The sequence below is a fragment of the Suricata suricatta genome, chromosome 13 (assembly GCF_006229205.1).
Source record: "Suricata suricatta isolate VVHF042 chromosome 13, meerkat_22Aug2017_6uvM2_HiC, whole genome shotgun sequence".
Classification (NCBI taxonomy): domain Eukaryota; kingdom Metazoa; phylum Chordata; class Mammalia; order Carnivora; family Herpestidae; genus Suricata; species Suricata suricatta.
Window position 1 is genome coordinate 74,482,762 of NC_043712.1, and position 20,380 is coordinate 74,503,141.

At 42.2% G+C, this 20,380-nt stretch overlaps 1 long non-coding RNA gene and 1 pseudogene across 1 annotated transcript; both read left to right on the top strand.

The window, feature by feature from the left end:
* Positions 1–553: 553 nt before the first annotated feature.
* Positions 554–11,216, top strand: LOC115276600. Its single transcript, XR_003902021.1, has 4 exons — positions 554–649; positions 5,562–5,700; positions 9,315–9,427; positions 10,975–11,216. It is a non-coding gene; the product is annotated as an uncharacterized LOC115276600 (long non-coding RNA).
* A 2,578-nt stretch (positions 11,217–13,794) lies between these two features.
* Positions 13,795–14,126, top strand: LOC115276598 (annotated as a pseudogene).
* The last annotated feature ends 6,254 nt before the right edge of the window (positions 14,127–20,380 follow it).

Below are 20,380 nucleotides of genomic sequence, written 5' to 3' on the forward strand. Positions count from 1 at the left end.
CTTTGGACTTCGGCTCAGATCATGATCTCACAGTTCATGGGTTCGAGCCCCGTGTCGGGCTCTGTGCTGACAGCTCAGAGCCCGGAGCCTGCCTTGGATTCTGTCTCCCTCTCTCTTTGCCCCTCCCCTGTTCATACTCTCTCTGTGTCTCAAAAGTAAATTTAAAAAAAATAGACTGTATGGTATCTAGAGGCATCTATTTAGGATTTGAAAAAATACTTATCAGAAATACCAACTTACAGAAGATTTTAAGAACTCCAAATGTGGTTTTAAAAATCAACACCAGGTGGTTTATTAATGTAAGGACTGTTAGAAATCATTTTTCTCTGGTAAAATAAAAGTAAATAAAAGGAATTTAGGATACATTGTAGACAAGAAAGATTGTTAGGGCCTCACCAATCTTTCCTGAACCAGGAGAATGAAATCAGCAACCCCAGCATCCTAATCCTGGAGACCATCTAGGGCTCCAGTTGGTCCTCTGTCCTTCCTTCCCACCTCACAGAGGACAATGATCTGACCCACAGGGGAAGCTAGAATCTGGTCACCCCAGTGATGCTCCATCAGCCTCACAGAGAACCTCCCACTTAAGATGCTTTCAGAAATGCCAAAAATCAGAGACATAAGGACCTTCCCATGTTTATAAGAACAGGTAGGAGGACTATTTTGCTGTCTCCTTGCTAACAGAAATGAGGATATTTAGAAGAATTTGGCTTAAGGCATTTTCAGTCTGAAACATCGCCTAGTAGAAATACTGGGGGCGGGTGGGGGAGGATAGAAGGAATTTTGTGGATGTTTAGCAAAATGGACCTGAATATTGCTGAATGGTCAAATTAGCTAAGATCAGTTCACTATACAGAGCTGTCCTGTTTCTAAACAGAAAACCAGAGCAGTGGTTTCAGAGTGGTCGTCGGTTTGAAGGACCACTGACAGCCTCAAGGGGCTTCAGACACTTGCCTACATTCATTCAGCCAGTTGGCGGTGAAATGGGGCTGAAAGCCTATGTCCTAAACCTCAGCTTCCCGAAATTTCTCAGATCTTGAGGCCTTTTTTTCACCACTCCTCAGGGGTTGTTTTGCTTTGGTTTTCTTTGGAGAAGTCCAATGTTCTATATCATCATAGAAGCATCTTTAAGCTATGGTCCTCAGTCTTTCGTATGGCTGAGAATCCATTCAAGAGATTTATGAAAATGCACGTTTGATTCCCAAACTTTACCCTTCTTCTCTCACTGGAAGTAGCACCCAGAAATCTGCATTGTTTTACTCCCACCTTTAGAGGACTTGGATGTCAACGGCTTGGAATGATAGCTGAATGAATACCTTCTAGAATGTTCATTGGGGCTTCATTATGAGTAAGGAGTCATTCTGGTGGAGAAATCTAATGAGAATGCTTTAGCGCACCCTCCCCAAAAAGAGGTTAGATATTAATTTCAGAAAATGAAGGGACCATTAAATGCAGGAAGCCCTTAGAAGCATTTATTCAACTTGGGATATATTATTATTGACTATAATATATATCTGCTTTCCTGCTAGTATCTATTTATTCTTGGATGATTGTTCTGCTTAGAATGTTGCTTTTCAAAATCCCAACTCTAAAGTCCATATATTCCTTTCTTAGAGTCATTTGATTAGGAGATTTTATATGAAGGTTTAAATCTACTTGTGATGTTCCTTTTACATTTTTATTAATGTTTGTTCATTTTTGAGTGGGGAGGAACAGAGCATGAGCAGGGGAGGGAAAGAGAGAGAGGGAGACACAGACTCCGGAGCAGGCTCCAGACTCTGAACTGTCAGCACAGAGCCAGATGTGGGGCTCGAACCCACGAGCTGTGAGATCATGACCTGAGCTAAAGTCACACACTTAACTGACTGAGCCACCCAAGTGTCCCATGATGTTCCTTTTAAGAAGTGGTTCTCAAATATTAGTTTTTATATAGAGAGAGAAACCTAGGAAAAAGAGGGATGCTTCCAGAACTGAAACCTCCTTTACTAAGGCTACAAAAATAACTGGCCTAAGGGAACAATGAATGCAATCCATGCCCCAGGACACAGAGAACAAATTGCACAGGGGACCATATGACCATCCTGGGCACCAGCACTCCCTCCGCCCCACCCAAGGAGCCATTAAATGACACCTGACAGCAGGGTGTGTTCTCTTGCATCAGAATCACCTGAGATCGCTGATAGAAATACAGATTCCTGGAGACGCCCCAGATCTACTGAAATAGAAATCTCTGGAGAAGAGGCTCCAAAGATGTATTTTAACAAACTTCTTTAGGGATTTTTATTGACACTCAAGTTTGAACACAACCTCTGAAGAAAATTTTTGCAATTAGATTCATGCCATTCACAAAAATCCTTCACCTGAGTGCCTGCCACTGTGCCTATAGGGCTTCTTCAAAAGGGTTTTAGTTTAGAGAAGGGGCACTTAAGCAGAAAGAAACAAGAGTAAATAGATGTGATATTGACAAGAAATGCAGACCTATTACAGCAGGTTTTGAGTCAGGAAGATTTGAAGATAAACAAAGGATATCTAAGGTGCGGTGGGAAAAGCACGGTTTTAAAAAGATGATTATGGTGTTAAAAAGTGCCAAATGTGGTTCATTTTATGGATCATAAGGTGTATGTTGAAAGAGATAAACGGTGCCATAAAAACATAGATTCATGACAACAAAAGGAGTCACTATGTGGCTGGTATGCAGACTCTAACTGCAGGCTGTTTAAACAGGAACAAGTTGCTAATCACCAAGTGTACAAAGCAGAAAGACAGTGCTGGGTTCTGCTGCTGGCCATGAACCCCACGCAGAAATCCTCTTTTGAACCAGGCAAGATAGCAAAGCACAACGTAGGCTGACATCACTGGAAAGAGAGTCCAGCGATCAGAGTTGTGCGTGCAGGAAAACCAATCACAGGTGGGTCTCTCCAGCTGAGTTCACGCATGTGTATTACAAATGGTAGCATAATCGGCAATAGCTCGGACCACAGATTACTTGTAGAATGCTCTCGTTGAAAGGGACTTAGATCATGGAGTCGAACCACTGAATTGTAAAGGTAAGACACCAAAGCGAGTAATTTAGCCTACCGGGGCTTCGATATCACTCCAACTCATTTGTGCCAAGGCAAGACTGAGGCCCACGTGACACTTCTCCTTCAGTGCCCTTTCCTCTACACAATTCCCCAGAATGTCACTGCTCTGCCAACCCGTGGCCAACTATAGAATTTTTGTAATAGCCGCTCAAAGTCTTGAAATCAGATTATATAGATTACTTTTAACTTAAGCCTCAATTATTGATTAACTTGGATGTGTGAAATACTCGTTAAATGTTGGAATTAATTCTTTCCTCTAAAAAACCCTAGCAAAGATAGCTCATGGAAGCACAGTCCTCATGAACGAGCTTGTATTTTGTAGGTGTCGAATGGTTAGTGCCTATTAGGATGATAACGGATTCTGACACCGGCACCCTTATACTTTGTGCCTGTTGTCTGCTGAGATCTTCACAAGAACTGGAAATGCTTTTCTCAAAGACCTCCCTTAGCAACAACAGTAAAGATTAAACAAATGGCAAGTTTCAAGATTGAGCTGACCTATCAGCCATCACTGTTACTACTGAATAGAATAAAGAGAGTACAGGGACAGAGAGCTGACAATTTACCCAGATGTCTTTTCAGGGAGGAAAAGGAGTCCATTTTCACTCCAGAGAATTCTTCAATCAACTGTACTCAATAGGGTAATAGTTTTCAAACTGTGTTGAGCCCAGGAGTTCCAGAGAAGCACTTCTGAATGGATGGTGTGGGGGAGCCAAGACATGGAATGTAGGGAAAGCAAACCCTGGATCGGAAATAGTTCTTCTTGGTTGGAGCCCCTACACTGGGGCCCATGTAAGTTTTCATTCTCGCCCCGAACCCTACCCCCGGCCCATCACAAGTTTCTGCTGCTACTCACACACATCTGAAACCAAGTCACCACAGACATCCAAAGTTCTCATTTCATAGAATGGTAAACGGAACACGTTCCAACAACCCAAAGCCTTGATTTATAACTATATTTCAAAGCTGTTTGCCTTCCTTCTTTGTGCACGAACGTATCTTAGAAGACTTTATAGAACTCTTTCAAGAAATCAAAACAAAAACAACACTTTTAATCATTGGTTTCCATGGGGGATGCATGTAAACATGAAAGCCCTAGATACTCTCAGGCATCTTGTAGTTCTCTTCTTTAAAAACTCACTAATTTCCTGAATTCTGGTCTCTTGAAACCTATTTTAATTATACCCTCACTAGCAGTTTTCTACACAATGGTAATCACAGATGCCTATAATACTTGTCTAGTGAAAATGTCAAAGGAAACTCTGCGTGATCTCTATTAGCACCACATAATTAAAGGTCCTGATATATTCTGGAAGGGTCTCTGTGGGGATTTTAACCAGGGGCTCATTGGACATGCAGCTAGCTGAATAGATTGGCCCTTGCGCAAACCGAACACAACTTCATCACTGTTGAATGGATTCGTGGAACAATAATCAGCAATAAAATGCTATGGGGATCTGAGAAGTTAAATACATGGTAATAGTCATCCCAGTAAAACTACTCTGGCAACGACTAATGAATCACAACTTATAGTGTCTCGTCATGCTAGGAAAGCAACAGAAATGGAGCCAAGCCACATACTAGAAGCTACTTGAGGTCTTTGCGAACCGGTGCCTTCTTGGGTTATATGAGGCACGTTCATCCAACAAGCATTTACTGCATGTCTGCCAAGTGCCAGGCGCGAGGGAGGTGAGGCCCCCTTCTTCGGCTCAGTTCATGGGGTGCTAAGAGGCTTTATTCTCTGCCTTGCTCCAGCCAGGCCCTCACCACAGAGCCCGTGTATTTTAGCCCATGTATTTTAGATCACTCGAGGGTCACTGCGGTCAGGAAACAGATGGAGCTCGGCTGCCCAACTCTGCTGACTGCTTGGACTTAAGAAGAAAAAAAAGAACTTCAGGGAAAGCGTCATCTACTGGCACGGCCCCATCACAAAGGCCTCATTTAAACATTGAGAACTCAGGGAGGAAATGCTTTCAAGTCAGGAAAACAGGAGAGAATAAAGAAGGGACTTTTCGATCATTTACTTCCGAAAAACAAAACCAAAAACGAACACCTCTGTGAGCATCAGCTGTGTCGAGGTGGCGTGTTAGGTATAAAATCAAAACAAAATGAGCCGGCAAAGGTTCCTGCCTGAGAGAATTCAACGGTCTGAGCCGGGAGAAAAAAGTGCTATAAATATGACATTGCCTTAAAGAGGTAACAAAGTATTTAGAAAAGAGAGAGGGGAAAAAACAACAACGCTTCACTCAGCTGCAGAGCAGGGGAGTAATGAAAGAGGGGCCGTCTGCACTGAGGAGGGCTGAGTACAGAGAAGATGGCTGGCCCCTGGCCGCCATTTGTATTTTGTATGCTAAGCAGATAGAAAGGCAGAGAAAGCCTCCATGGGATTTTCCTGTTTGGCTTCTTATTTTTCCAAAATACCTTCTAATTGGGAATCCCAAACACCACAAGATCACATTTCCATTTTTTTTTTTCCAGATCCAGAAAGATGAGGACTGACCTGGGCGTTTTTATTCACCTCTATGAAAGTAGAAGAGACACTTTGTAAAAACTGAGCTCCAGAGACACCCGGGCGGCTCAGTCAGTTAAGCGTCCAACTTTGGCTCAGGTCATGTTTGTAAGTTCTAGCCCCGAGACAGACTCTCTGCTGACAGCACAGAGCCTGGGGCCCACTTCAAATTCTGTCTCCCTCTCTCTCTCTCTGTTCCTCCCCCACTTGTGCTCAGTCTCTTTCACTCTCAAAAATAAACAAACATTAAAAAATTTTTTTTTAAAAAGCTGATCTCTGGAGGCTGCAAATACAAGGTCAGATTCCCACCAGAGTCAAAACCAAAGCATAGAGCTTCTTAACTCTGAAAGACCCTTCCTGACCTACTACTACCGCCGATTCCTGCCAGCTTCCCTCTACAAATACGGCTTGGTTTCTTACTTGGCTGTGGCATGATGACTCGTGCTGAAACCCAACGCATGTGACAGTCAAAGACGCAAGAGGCCAGTGTAGGGAGGGCAAACCCCTCCGTTCATCCTCCAGCTCCTGCACAAACACCCACCCCTCCACCCAGGAATTGCGGTCTTACCTGACTTTGAATTCCTGACATGGGAGCAGAGATCAGACACCTTTATTTCCAAGCTTAACGGAAGGAGCCCAAGAGCCAGGAGCGGAAGGACGATGTGGCCACCTGCTGAGGCAACACCGCATGACGTCTGTCTGGTGGCAGGCTGGGGCTTGGCAAAGGCACCCCTCCATGCTGGGCATGCACACACGGGCATACTCGCTCTGGTTCTGAGCGCTCAGGTGAGAGGCCAGCCCTTCAATTGTCTCTAATGCTTTTCCAGCTCCCGACCGCACCTGGGAACTTTTAAAATTTACCCCAGCCCAAGCCCTCCATCTGACCAATTAAATAAGATTCTTAAGGATGGTGCCGAGGTGGCGTTTAAAGCCTCCCAGGTTATTCTAATTGGACCACCACGAGCAGTGATCCAATGGGCTCTGAACACGGAGCAAGACCTCTAGATTTCAGCTGCAAATGATCTCCGCCTGGCTTTGGTCTCCGTGGTGGCATTGCTTTGTGAGGCTATCTGAAACTAACGAGAAAGGAGGGTAGAGAATCTCAAGCCCGAGGACCCTCTCAGACGCTGATGTTAGTTTCTGAAATCAAGACGCCTGGCTCCTTGCTGAGAGCCCACAACACCTAACCATGGGGGCGGCAGTGCTGCGGAGCACGCGTGAGTCTGGCAGTCAAGATTTCCTGATCAAAAGAGACAATGAAAGAAGACAGATCCCATCAAAAGATGCTCCCTCTTCTATTCTCCTTTGCTTTGATTTCCAGAGATTCTGACTTGACTGAGTTGGGATGGGGCTTCAGCCATACCTACTTTTTTCCAAACTCCCCTCAGACTTTAATGCTTTCCAGGGTTGAGAACCACCGGCGGAGGTTCTCCAACTTTGCTGCATATTAGAATCACCTGGGGGGGGGGGGCTTTTAAAAGTCCTGATGCCCCAGGCCACACTTCGCACCGCCTAAATCAGCGTTAATGCCCAGGGTGTTTCCAATGTGCAAGTCTAAGTTGAAATCAGTGCTCAAAAGTCTGCTACAGAGGAAAGAACACCAAAGAAGGAGAAATAACTAGATTCTAGGCTCTCCTTGGCCATGACTTTGCATGTGACCTTGGGCTTATCACTTGGCTGCTCTGGTTCTCGGTTTCCCCACGTGTACAATGGTATCCCAGATCCACTCCAGCTGTAATGCACACCCTTCCACGCATCTGAAAAGGCTTTACCAAGACAGTTCCCTCCTACCCCTCGAGTTGCCTCCCAAGGCTCTGACTGTATCTACAGCTCTCCTTGCTGTTGGAAGGGGGTCACCTGCTTTGAGAATTAACAGTCCTGAGCATTGTCCCCAGAGAATGGGGGAATGAAGCTCTCAATGCTTCCCTACTCCCTAGTCAGGCAGGTGTAACACAGCCATGCCCCTGTGCAGAGTAACTGTCCCTGGGTCAGTGTGGCCAAGAGTCATGGTCAGCATGCGGGCTGAGGTGTTTTGGCTGTCGCACACACAGAGCCATACTTTATTGATTTGTGGTTTTACTTCTTTCCCCGGGGCCCAGTGCAATAGGCATACATTCATTGTTAATCTAGATGTACATCACTAGCTGTTGAGTCACTGGGAATAAGGGTCCCCTGGACTTGAAACACTCTGCCCACATTGCTTATTTACTTCTAATATCAGTCCACAGGCAACATCATTAAAATGAAAGCCAGGGAGGAGATCATTAGCCAACGATGAGTCTAGCCCCTTCTCGATAGCCCACATTTGCAGAGTTGTGGCGCAGGCTGTCAAAAGACCAGGATTCAAGCCCCGGCTTGGGTAAATGAGTCTCCGCTAATGAAGCTCTCCGTCTCATCTCTAAAGCAGAGATCAGACCTGCTCGTTCTCAGAAAGGCTAGGATTGAATGAAGCAATATAGGGGAGAGCATTTTGCAAAACATCTCTACCTTTTTCCCCTTGGAGTCCCTCGTCTCACAACACATAAAAATTCATTTTTAAAAATTAAAATTAGAGGCACCTGGATGGCTCAGTCGGCTGGGCGTCCGACTTTGGCTCAGGTCATGATCTCACGTTCATGGGTTCGAGCCCCACATCGGGCTCCATGCTGACTGCTAGCTCAGAGCCTGGAGCCTGTGTTTGGATTCTGTGTCTTCCTCTCTCTCTGACCCTCTCCTACGCATGCTGTCTCTCTCTCTCAAAAATAAATAAAACATTAAAAAATTTTTTTAAAGATTAAAATTATTCCCTGCTGTGATCTAATTCCCCCGCAGATGGGGCCTGTTAGGTACCCCAGACACCGAGTTGCTGTAATCTAACACAAACAAAGGAAGTAGGCCGCATGGAGATGCTACCGATTAACATGGGATTTAAGGAAAGGCAATGGAATTAATTAGGAAACAATCACCATTTGCATTTCCAGGTCTGTAGGAGTGTTAGACTTGATCACAAGGGAAAGTGGAATCACACACCTAGGAAGAATCGAGACACAGGACGGAAAATAGAAAGGTCCCAGCTGTCAAAAAAAAAAAAAAAAAAAAGAGGAGGAGGGCTGTTCTGTGTGAGCAAAGGCAGCGAGGATGATAGAAAGTATTGTCCAGCGATAAATAAGATGGTCTTTATCAGTGGAACACGGACAGGCCTGGCCCGCTGTGTCTTCGTTGTTCCAGACCTTCCAAGACGCGGGAGCACAAACCATTCGCTGTTGAATGAATTCAGCTGCTGCCCTCCTACCCCCCAGGTTGCAGGGAAGGACCCTTCTCCGTATTGCAAAAGAGCCCTATTTCTACCTGATAAATGCAGGTTATTGAAAAATGATGCAGAGGATAAGAATGACAAAAATGGCGACAGGCAGGAAGAGGATTTCCATCCAAATTATAGATGCAGCAGAAACTGAGATTTGGAGGTTTCTCCTACCCAAGCCAGGACCTCTCACCCTAGACTTGCTCTCCTGTCCCCACCACACAGCTGCTATGGAAGCTGTATTGGCAAGTAAATAAAAAGACTTGCTCCATTTCTCCGAAAGTCACACTACAGTCAACCTCACTAGAGTCCAAAATTAGAAGTACTAACAGAATAGCTCATCCTGTGCGGGGTGTATCCTATATCCCAGGATCTTCCTAAACTAATTGTCATGCTGATCTCCTGAAAACGCTCTGAGAAGAGGCTATTATTTCTTTTTCAGAAAAGAAATAATACCTAGCTGCCTGAGATCGCACAGCTAAGAACTATCAGAGCCCAGATTCAAGCCCAAGCTATCGGCTCCAGGTCCCACACGCACAGCCACTATTTGATAAGGTAAGTGAATCAAAGACTCTGAGCATTAGCAGTAACTGCCCCAAACTATTCAAGATCCAAATGGTGATTTCTTACGTTTCACTTGGAGCCTCACCCGTATTTAATATCTAACTCCTTACAGTTTTACAAAGCAGGTTTACATGCAGGGCCAGCAAAACCTGGCACCTGCTCACAGCTCCACCTTTGTCTCACTGCGCTCCAGTCTCACGAGCTTCCCCTAGTGCTCACTGCTGGGCCTTTGCACCTGCCGTTCCCTTTACCCAGAATGCTCTTCCCACCATCCTATGTCTGCTGACTTCCTACTCACCTTTAAATGTTACTTTCTCAGGAAGGCTTACCAGCATTCTACCTCTCCATGGTGCTTTTCTATCAGAACACTTATCACAATTAATAATTATAGATTCATTTGTGTGGTGACCAGCTTCATGAGGGCTAGAGTAGAGACAGTTCTACTCATCTCTGTACTATCCATGCCCGGATTGCTCCACAACAGATATGGACTAAATATTTGTTGAAAACATTGGCTAATGAATGACATTCTTTCACGTAACAGGCATACTTTGCAGACATTGTAGGTTCAGTTCCAGACCACCACCAACATAAAGCAAATATTGCAATAAAGTGAATCAAATGAATTTTTTTGTTTCCCAGTGCATATAAAACTTATGTTTACACTATGCTATATATAGTCTATTAAATGTGCAATAGCATTATGTCTTAAAAAAAAACAATATACACACCTAAATTTAAAAATGACTGGGAGGCTCAATCAGTTCAGTTTCTGACTCTTGATTTTGGCTCAGGTCATGATCCCAGGGTCGTGAGATCAAGCGCCCACATCAGGCTCCATTCTGAACGTGGAGCCTGCTTGAGTCTCTCTCTACCTCTGCCCCTCTCCCCGCCTTGCACACTCTAAAATATAAATAAATAAATAAATAAATAAATAAATACTTTATTGCTAAAAATTAAAAATCAAATAAACAAAAAGTGCTTGATTGCTAAAAAACGCTAACCATTTCCTGAACTTTCAGCAAGTTGTCATCTTTTTGCTGGTAGAGGGTCTTGCCTTGAGGTTCATGGCTGCTGACCGATCAGGGCAGTGGTCGCTAAAAGCTGGGGTGGTTGCAAAAACTTAACATACGGTAACAGTGAAGTTTGCCACAATTATTGACTCTTTCTTTCATAAACAGTGTCTCTAGGAGTGCCTGGGTGGCTCAGTCGGGTAGGCATCCGACTTCAGCTCAGATCATGATCTCATGGTTAGTGGGTTCGAGCCCCACATCAGGCTCTGTGCTGACAGCCAGCTCAGAGCCTGGAGCCTGCTTCAGATTCCATGTCTCCCTCTCTCTCTGACCCTCCCTTGCTCACGCTGTTCTTCTCTGTCTTTCAAAAATAAATAAAAAACATTAAAAAAAATTTTAAGTGTCTCTATAATAAGCAGTACTACTCAAAATAGGACTTCTTTCAAAGTTAGAGTCAGTCAATCCTTTCAAACCCTGCCACTACCGTATCAACTAAGTGTATGTAATTTTCTGAATTCCTCGTAGTCATTTCAGCAATCTTCACAGAAGGTTCATCAGAAATAATTCCATCTCAGGAAACCACTTTCTCTGCTTAACCATAAGAAGCAACTCTTCATCCGTTCAAGTTGGATCATGAGAATGCTGTAACTCAGCCCTGTCTTCAGGCTCCACTTCCAATTCTAGTTCTCTTGCTATGCCCACAAACCTTCATTTGTAAGACACGTAGTATCTGTGAAGTGCAATAAAGTGAAGCGGAATAAAACAAAGTATGTCTGTAATTTTCATAATAACTCTAGGAGGTGGGTATGCTAAGGTGTATTAAACTCATTTTATAGATGAGAGGCTTTAAGACCAGAGAAGTTTAGGATGATTTCCATAATCACTCAATGCTGCCTTCCATCCACTCCATGAGAAAAGTTAATAATGAAGTTGTCATTTATCTTCAAAAACAAATAAGCTGCATCTTCACAGGGTCAGGCAAGGATGCTGTCAAAACCAGCTCTATACCCATTTGCCTTTCTCATTTTCCCAGCGTTGGAAAAATGTGCTATTGTTGTTTGACAGTCATTGAAAGTCCACAGTGTTCTAGGCACTGTATAGAGCAAACCCTTGGTTTCAAACATTACCTAACAGCATAAAAAGTCAAAACCAAGCAATTTTGAGTTGTCCTTAGAGTTTAGTCCAAAAGCCTGAATGAGACTGATTCAGCATTTGTTTGGAGTCAACAAAAACAGTAACCAAATGTATAGAAAGGATTGTCCACATGCACTTCATCAGGTTATCAACCTTTTGGGCCGTTGGATTCATTGTGTAAAAAATGAGAAAAATAGATCTGGTGTACTCTAAGGTCTCTTCTTCTCTGAACGCATGGTCTTCCAGACACACTTGTAAACTTGACTGCTCACAGTTTGGCAGAATGATTTCTTGAGATACTAACTATGATTTTCTTGTATTTTCCTCTTTCCCATTTAAGAAGGTAGAAATCAACGCATCCACTCTTCAGGGGAAGTGTGAGGCAGGCTAGAAATCACCATTGCCTATGAACAGTTTCTTCCCTGGCCTTTATTTCCAAAAGAATTAAGACCTTAAAGGAGGAAAGAATTTGAGAGACAGAAGTTGAGGGGAAAGAGGTCTGCAAATGTAGAAAGCAGATGACTTATAGACTCCTCCCTAGAAATGCCCACGAGGTGGCTAATGCCAAGAAAGAACTTCTGTGGGGGCATGATAAAGGCTAATTTCCTATGCTGGGGGTTTCCAGACTCACCAAAGCCCACCAGGCACCAAGCACAACCTGAAAGCATCAAGGAAACCAGATCTGAAGAGACTAAGTGGTGGGGGGCAATGGCGTTCTCAGAGGTAACCACCATGTATAGAAGACAGGTGACCAAAATTTGGCACTTGCCTGAGATTGAAGAAATTGGGGAGGGAAAGTATTTTGTTAATGTTTTTTATTAGTTTAAAAAGAGAGTCATCTTTTAGGGAACTTCTGAACATTTTGGAAGAACTTTGGAGCTATCCTTCCCTTGCTTGGAAAACCTACCAGGATTTATTTTTTATTTACATCAGTGTAAGGTAATTATCCAGTCATTGCTTTGAGAGAAATGAGGAAAATGGGAGGCCACTTTACATCTGAATGCAAAAAAAGTACTGAGTGAGATGTCAACTATGAAGTTGAATCATGTACACCAAGAGCTAGTTTGATTGGGCTGCATCCTTAAAGAGGGAAAAGGAAAAGATGTCCCAGAGGAGAGATGTTGATGATTAAATATAAGGTTCTCCTTCTCCATGCTCCTCCCCTCCCCTGTGTGAGACATATATACAATCATGTTGAGTTATTTAAGGCAGGAGAGCCCACACTTTGAACACTGTCCCATATACTATGGTGATCCTCAAACTGAACAGAAAATCTAAACTGGATCATGATTTGAAGCAGTTAAGAAAGATAGCCATGTTTGCATTTGGAGCAAATTGGAAGAAAAGGGATAATTCTGGACACAAAAAGCAGATGCTAGAATGGTTTTTGACCTGACAGCCTGAAGAGTAACCAAAGTTATGGGAGATGGGCCTTCAACGACCTGTTGATGTCTGCCAAGGACAGTCTTGCTCACTACCCTACATTATGTGATCTTGGAGGTAACACTATTTCCCAGCAGAATCAAAAACAGCAGCAAAGAAACTGGATTTTTCAGCAGCCTGAACTTTTACTGATGGTATTCATACTTGGCCCCTTTGGACTTAGGAAGTAAACCAGATAAATGAACCTCTGAACAGAAATGAGCTTTTGGGGGCACTTGGGTGGCTCAGCTGGTTGAACATCTGACTCTTGGTTTTGGCTTCAGTCGTGGTCACGAGACTGAGCCCCATGTTGGGCCCCATGCTGAGTGTGAAGCCTGCTTAAGATTCTCTGCCCCTTTCCCCCCGACTTCTGTCTCTCTAAAAAATAAAAAATTTTTTTTTTAATTTTACTGAACTTTTTATATTGGGATGGGTCACAAAGCCATATTTATTTGAATATTAAATATGTTGTGATCTTATTCTACCCTAAGCTGATAAGATGGATGTCTATAGCAGTATGCTCGGTATTGATGTTGTTATAGGTTGGGGAAAAGGGGGTATTTTTTTTAAGAACAGCTTTAATTGACCACCCAAAATCAAGCACTGTTAGTATTGTGGAATATATACCTTCAGAAATATTTCCTCAGGATGTGAGGCAGAGTTAGTCCCCTCAAAATTAGATGATATACAAACTGTTTAATAGTCTGTCTCCTCGCTTTAAAAAAATGAGATAGGAGAGAGCTGGATGTCTGGCTTGTAAGCGAGCACCTTTGCTTTGCGTGTGACCAAAGAGCGATTTAAAAATGGGTGATGTTGAGAAGGGCAAGAAGATTTTTGTTCAGAAGTGTGCCCAGTGCCATACCGTGGAAAAGGGAGGCAAGCACAAGACTGGGCCAAATCTCCATGGTTTATTTGGGCAAAAGACAGGTCAGGCCCCTGGATTTTCTTACACAGATGCCAACAAAAACAAAGGCATCACCTCTGGAGAGGAGACACTGATGGAGTATTTGAAGAATCCCAAGAAGTACATCCCTGGAACAAAAATGATCTTCGCTGCCATTAAGAAGGCAGGGGAAAGAGCAGACTTGAGAGGTTACCTCAAAAAAGCTACTATGGAATAATAGTTGGCTTTTGCCTTATTTATGACAAAACAAAAATGTCTCATGACTTTTTTTATGTGTACCATATTTAAATTGATCTCATACACCAGAATTCAGATCATGAAAAAAAAATGAGATAACTTCCCTTATCAAACATAGATCTACATCATTTATAATAATTCAGTTATTTTCCATTGAATTCATGTACCATAACTTTTTAATCATTTTCATGTTAATGAATAATTTGAACATCAATTTTAATACATAATAGATAGCATTGTAGAGCAAATCCAATTTGTCCATTCCTTGTACCACTACCTTCATTATCTCTTCCAGAACTATTGCACTGGCTTCATAAATGGTACCACTTTGTCTGGTCTTGGCTCTTTCAAAATGATTCTCTGCTAAATAACAACCTCTCTATACCAGTTTCACTATGAGATAATGTCCACATACCAAACAAGATGTAGAACTCTTCATCAGCTAGACTCCGATCACTTATAACTTGATTTGGAGTGCAGTATTCTTTTTACAACTCGATATGAAGACCAATCTCTGGAAAGGAAGGACTATCCTCCATCATTAGAAAACTTGTAGTCTTCAGTTATAGAAAGCAGCTGTTAGTTCTACAAACCCACAGTACGATTGACTAGGGCCACCCATAAGGTGTGCAGGGTCCTGGATGATAATTTATTTTAAAATGTATTGTAAAACTTATGGGTCCATATGAAGCATAGTGATTATTAATCAATCACAAATAATGAATCGAGAAAGATACTTAGAATTAACTTATTGTTCAATCAGTACATGCAAAAAGTTTTCAGAGTATCCAGGCACCGTGTTTTTTTCTTCAGGTCCATCATTTCTTTCTTTTTTAAACTATCAAATGTATCATGAGTATAAAATGTCCTATGAGAAAAAGTAGCCACGTGCTTGTTCACAATATCCTTGCTCTGCGGAAGCTCTTTGTATTGAAACCACATAGATCTTCTTGCCTTTGCACTTTCCAAATGCCATTTATTTTGTTCTGGTTATTTCATTACTCATAATGCTGCACCATCCATCCTACTGCCTGTAAAGCTGACTTCTAATGATTCTCTCAAAGGTTGTTACTGTGCGTTATTGGTGAAGACCATAAACACAAGATTTACCCAGGGTAATGAGAGAAAATGTGGACAGTAATTTGTTTTCTGGCTATGTTAAATTTATCATCCAAAATTTGATAGCATGAACAGAACAACACATCTTCCAACCATGTCTTCCCTAAAATTACTGTGTTCTTAAAACGTGAATTCTTTCCATGTTAGCCATATACCTCCTTCCACATATGGCCACCTTTAAGGATGATAGGCAGGGCCCTGTGTAAGAGACACAGACCCAGTCATCCTTATGGCCAACCTGAGAGAGCCAGGGTCACCATATTGATTGGAGGCAAGAGAGGACATGGATTGGAGGGGTCCACTGGTGTCACCAAATAAAAGTCTGGAAAGCCCATGGAGGACACAGGCACGTCATGCCTGGAAGACTGTCAGTGGTGTGGAGCCTGCAGAAAGGTGGAGTGGATAATCTGGGTGCTAATGGAAGGGGACACCTCAGGGAAAAGACACCTGGCCTCAGACTTTCCATAGGCACATGCAGTCTAGATGTGGCACTGAGGTCAGATGCCATGGGTGAGTAGAGAAGACACACAGTCCCGCAAACATGGCTCAAGCCCAAGGGGGACGCTCAGCAGCCCAGACTCACCCCAAATCTGCTATGATGCTAATCACCCAAAGTCAGCCTCAGCCCTATTCTGATGGCCCAATCTCACAGGATCCAGCAAAGAAAACATACCGCAGAAGGAGCGGTCTGCTGCCCGCCTGGACCCAGCCCAGCCACAGGGCCTCAGGACAACCCACAGGCATGAAGTCACTGGGGCATCTGGTCAAGCCCATGTGTACTGTGACCCTGGCCAATCCCAGGCCCAAGAGAGTCTTACAAATTCCTGATGAAGGCACTCCAAAGCATGGGGCCCTCTGAGGCCTACGACCCAGGCAGGTGCCCTGAGGTGAATATTGTTCACATTCTATTTTATGCTTCATTGATTTCACATACTTTCATTGAGGATCTCTTTTTAAAGTTTGCCTAGTGGGTCATCAGCAGAATCAAGCACAGCTGGCTATCTAACTAGCATTGCTGACATAAACACTTGCCCAAAATTTGCAGTAAAACATTCTGTTTTTCAAAAATTAAACACAGAATTACCACATAACCCAGCAATTCCATCCTAAAAGATATACCCAAAAGAACTGAAAAGAGTTACTGGTACATGTACATGCATGTTCACAACAGCATTATTCATATTCACAATATGGTTGAAACAATCCAAATGTGCATCGATGGGCAGATGCATAAACAGATTGTGGTATATCCATTCAAAGGACTGTTATTCAGCCATAGGAAGGAGTAAAATACTGATCATGCTGCGATGCAAATCAATCTCAAAAATATCATGCTAAGTGAATGAAGAAAGATACAAAAGGACAAATATTATGATTCCATTTATATAATATACCCAGAATAGGGAAATCCACAGAGGCAAAAGGTAAACTGGTCATTGCCAGGGGCAGAGAGGAGAAGAAAGTAAAATATAACTGTTCAGCACGGGCTTCCTTTTGTGGTGATTAAAATGTTTTGGAGCTAGACAGAGGTGGTGGTTGCATAACATTATCAGTGTACTAAATGCCACTGAATTGCTCACTTTTATGGGGCGCCTGGGTGGCTCAGTCAGTTAAGCATCCAACAGTTGATATCAGCTTAGGTCTTGACCTTGTGATGGTGAGATTGAGCCCCGTGTCTGGCACTGGCAGTGTGGAGCCTACTTGGGATTCTCTCTCTCTCTGCCCCTAACCCTGCTTGCATTCTCTCTCTCTTTCTCTCTCTCGAAAATAAATCAGTAAACATTAAAAGAAATAAGATGGCTAAATTTATTTTATGTAAATTTCACCTCAAAATTTTTTTTAATCTTAACTTTGAAGATATTTATTCATAATATGGTTGCTATTAAGTAGTTATACTCAAACATAAAATCAAGTCAACTGTGATAATCCGTGGTCATGTTTATGATTATTTCTAATAGAACAAAATATCACAGAGAAAAAGACCAAAATATATCCAGCTGGGATAGTTTTCAGAGAAAAGGAATAATATTGAGGGGGAAAGTTGCTGAAAGGAAAAAAATCTATAAGAAAAAAAGACCTGAAAAGAAAGAAATTATATTTGTTTTTTACATAAGACAGTGATCTTTTAATCAAGAATTTTTACACGCCAAGAAAAAGAAATACACTCCAGCATTTGGCCTTGTAAACTATAATCAGAAACCCATTTTATAACCTGATTCTTTAAAATATGACCTTACAGGGGCGCCTGGGTGGCTCAGTCGGTTAAGCCTCCGGCTTCGGCTCAGGTCAGATCTCACGGTCGTGGGTTCGAGCCCCGCATCGGGCTCTGTGCTGACAGCTAGCTCAGAGCCTGGAGCCTGCTTCCGGTTCTGTGTCTCCTTCTCTCTCTGCCCCTTCCCCTCTCATGCTCTGTCTCTCTCAGTATCAAAAATAAATAAAACAAAAAAAAATTTAAAAAAATAAAAATAAAAAAATAATAAAATATGACCTTACATGGTTGGTCCTCAATAAAGATAAGTGCTATCTGTTCAACCAACATATATTACAACCAACGTCATAAAAACAGGAAACAAATATATTACAAACAGAGATATAAAAACAAGCACAACCAACACATTTGCTGTGTTCCTGTCTATGTTGTTCAAGAGGATTTGGCTGGAAAGATGAAGCCACAATATGATTAATTCACAGACGAGTTTAATCTCATTACAGCCATTACCTTCTAAGTGGAGATATAATGCAAACAATGTTGTATTTCTCTTTCGACTGCTCTTATCAATTCTTGATATTAAAATAATTATTTTAAGCTGTTATAGCCTACAGGCTCAACGAAATAGCAGAGAAACTATAAAGCTTTGCAAAATAGAACATATAAGTAGTCAAACTGGGCTTATCACAACCCTGCCAGATAGAGAGGCTGATCATCAGTCAAGAAAGAAACACATTAATCCTAAAGGAAGGAACATTTGCATTTCTATAACGCAAAATTACTCCTGCACTAAAAGATTGTGTTGTTGAAGAAACTTAATGTATTTCCCCCCAAAACAGTTTTTTAAAGTACTTCCATCCTGGGGTTTCTTTTGCACAAAAATGAAAGCAAAAATCATCTACTTTCGCGGTATAATAAATTTTTAGGAGTCATTGTTCCTCAACAGAGATAAAAAGCTCCACTATTAATGTGCATGATTTTCTAGATAATACGAAAAGCAATGCAATTACGGTTATGGTAATTGATATGGTTCTTACCTGATAATGATCAGGGGTCAAGAGTTTAAAACATGAAGCAGAACATGCTTTGCACTTTTTAAAGTCAAGTTAGCGATTTGAAGGTTGGCTTTGCTATGGCAGATCCGGGACCCTAAGCCCTAACTGAGGTAGAAATGGAAGAGAGTGTAGCTAAGAGATTCCATGTCCCTTCTTCTTTCATTATGGCTGTTATCTCCCCCAAACCAGAGCTGTGCTTTCCTTAGGAAGGGAGTGTAATTCTCGGTTATCTGGCCAAACGATGCGTAACAAGGCTAAATTAATTTCACAGTTAATCTCAAACCCCAGGTTCAGCCCCACTTTATTAGTGTCCTAGGCTTACTTAGACGAAACAGAATCCAAATTAACAAATAATCTTTTAATTCATTCAGATTGATGGCACCTTATAAAATTGGGGAGCCCTCTCAAGGTCTAATGGGGTAGCATGAAGCCTGCCATTTTGTCCTTGACGCTAACGGACCCCCTGATTTGGAGCCCCATGCTACGCTTTCCGACAGGGAAAGCTGATTGCATCACAATTTAATTAGACCATTTGGGTTTTCATTTACTTGGGTATTTATGAACCAAATTCAATGGAACCAGAGAATTTATACCCAGGTATATGAAATGAGTAGAAAGATCATTACCTTTGATATGACAGATCTTTGATGTGATAAATAATAGGAAACTAAAGAAAAAGCGGGGAAAAGCTCAGAGGTAAGTCAATTTTTCCATAACCCAGAGATCACAGTTTAATGTACTTGGGACTGTACATCAGATCACTTTTGAGCCTTTAAAGATACAATGTGATTCTTTCTATGAACCAGAAACAAAAATCTATGGCATTACTGCATTAAAATACTGGCGTATTTAGCAAATCATGAGAGGCTCTTGAATACTGAAAATGAACTGAGGGCTGAAGCAGGAGGGGAAAAGGGGAAGGGGGGTGATGGTCATGGAGGAGGGCACTTGTGGGTAAGAGCACTGGGTATTATATGGAAACCAATTTGACAATAAACTACATAAAAAATGCAAGATACAAAAAAAATAAAATAAAATAAAATGCTGATGAATAGTCCAAACATTTTTTAAAAATTAAAAAAAATCAGTGAGTATACAGGCAAATGTTAACAGTATCATTAATCAAGGTGATGGGGTTTTAGGGTGATGGGGTTGAGGGTTGGAGCTAATGACCAAGAAGGAATTCTTGAAGATGTGTTTGGTGCAAAAAGATGATTTTATTGAAACACAAGGACAGGACCCATGGGCAGAAAGAGCTGCAATGGGGTTGTGAAATGTGACTGGTTATATACCACGGACTTGGGAGAGATAAAGTCAAAGGGAGGTTTCCAGAGAGATTTCCAAAGGCTAAAGACACACAGATTATTGGAGGCCTAACTATTGTCAAGCTAAGATTATTTTTCCCTAGAACAAAGCATTAACATTAGGCCAGTAAGGGGTTCCTAGACATTAGGCTATTGATAAGATTGCCCTTTTCTTGTAATTATACTTAGATATTTATAAACTAATGGAGACTCTTATCAGTTTAACCATTTGTTTTCTGTCCTTTTCTTTGTTCTTGGGCAGCAAGGAGTCCCTGAGGAATGTCACACACATCCCACCAGGGGGCAGGGCTTGCTCACTTGTGCTTGGCCCTCGGCTTGCCTTAGGCTCCTTCATCAAAGGTTATTTTTTTTTATAATAGTTTATTGTCAAGCTGGTTTCCATATAACACCCAGTGCTTCTCCCCACAAGTGCCCCCCACCATGACCATCACCCCCTCCCTCCCTTCCCCTCCCCTTTCAGTCCATGGTTCTTCAGTATTCAGTAGTCTCCCTTGATCTGTGTCCCTCACTCTCCCCCCCCTCCCCC